Genomic DNA, 1,680 nt, shown 5'->3' on the forward strand with positions numbered 1-1,680 from the left:
GTACATGCTGGCCATTGTTATGTTGCTGCCCCCTCACAAACGTTCTTGTAGTAGGATTCACAGCGCCATTTTCAGTTCATTGTCGTGCTGCTGCAGTCTGTCGCTAGCATTGTGTTTCACACATGACGCGAGCAAAAATAACCCTTATACTGCAGCAACCACGGACAAATGACGCAACAACAAACACTTGAGTAAAAAGCGTATACAGTGACAATATAAAAATAATGGAATTGAAAATATATTGCGTTAAACAATTGTCAGTATTACAGACACCACATCGATGACCACTACTAACAGTTATGGTCAGGATCGTGCTACGCCCACATACATATGTATGTACATATATCAGATGTAGATGTCGTTAGCAAAGTCACAGAGTTGCTCAAATGCAAAAACACAAAAATTAAGTTGTTTTGTAAACAACATTTGGGTGAGGGGGAACGAGGTAATAGTTATATATTACACGCAGTTGACCACAATTTTATCACTGATTTGACATTTGTGGTTTTTTCAATTTATCTTCCATCCTTCCGACTTGGAGAAGTGATTTATAATCAATTTTAGATTTTCGAAAGTTTTAGTTAAAATTTACTTTTCAATGTGGAATAAAAAGTTTCGAATTTTCTCTTAATCTTGTTACATGGTGTCAACAATTTTTCACACGACCGCCTTTTGTGCAAGCGGGACTACCGACTGACGGCTCATGGAAACAAACGCTGGTTACATAAAAGAAAACTCGGAAATCAGCCTATTTTTCGCTGAGAAAGACTATCTAATTAGTTGACAAATGGAAGTGGTCTACTATATGACAAGACTGAAACTATAACATGGATTGTCTACATGTCAACCAAGATATCTAAATAAAGGAGTTTTTTACCTAAATACAATTTAGAGAGTTCGAAGATGTACATATTTACTATTAAAATGGCACTATACTAAGACCTAGCCATATAACAATTATAGCTCTCACTGGTTCTCATTGGCTATTGCTGGTTCTCACACCCTTTGCGAGATTTTCAGTGGCGTCATTGGCTTTACCTAGCTCTAAATGGTTCAAGCTGGCTCTCCCTGATTCTCACTGAGTCTTAGTGGCTCTTTCTGGTTCTTAGTGATTCCAACTGATTCTCCTCGGCTCTCAGTGACTGTCCTTAGTTCTAACTTGGTTCTTTCGGATTTTCATTTAGTCTCAGTGGCTTTTCCTGATTCTGAGTGGTTCCAACTGATTCTCATTGGCTCTCACTACTCTTCCTGGTTCTCAGTGACTGTCCTCAGCTTTCTCTTAATTCCCCCTTATTCTCTGACTGGCTATCCTTAGTTCTTAATGGCTGTTTCTGGTTCTCAGTAGTTCTATATGATTCTCAGTGGCTTTCCCTGGTTCTCAGTTGCTCTCAGTGCTTCTTATTAACTCTCTTGGACTCGCAGCGACTCTCATAGTTCTCACTTGGTTCTCAATGGCTCCCACTGATCCTTTTACAAACGCCAACAAGATTGCTACTAGCAGTCCAAAAACTTATTAAGACGGATATCTATGCTACTGAAGTGTTTCAAACTCAGACGTACAGAAGCTGGACAATGGAAAATAAAGGTTTTGAATGTTTGTACCTTACATATCTCCATATAACCTTGTTAATTAGCATCCGATAAGTAATTCCGCGATGACCAGGCACCGAGACAAATCTT

Source organism: Bactrocera latifrons, unplaced genomic scaffold, assembly GCF_001853355.1.
Source record: "Bactrocera latifrons isolate USDA-ARS-PBARC rearing strain unplaced genomic scaffold, ASM185335v1 scaffold_76, whole genome shotgun sequence".
Classification (NCBI taxonomy): Eukaryota; Metazoa; Arthropoda; class Insecta; order Diptera; family Tephritidae; genus Bactrocera; species Bactrocera latifrons.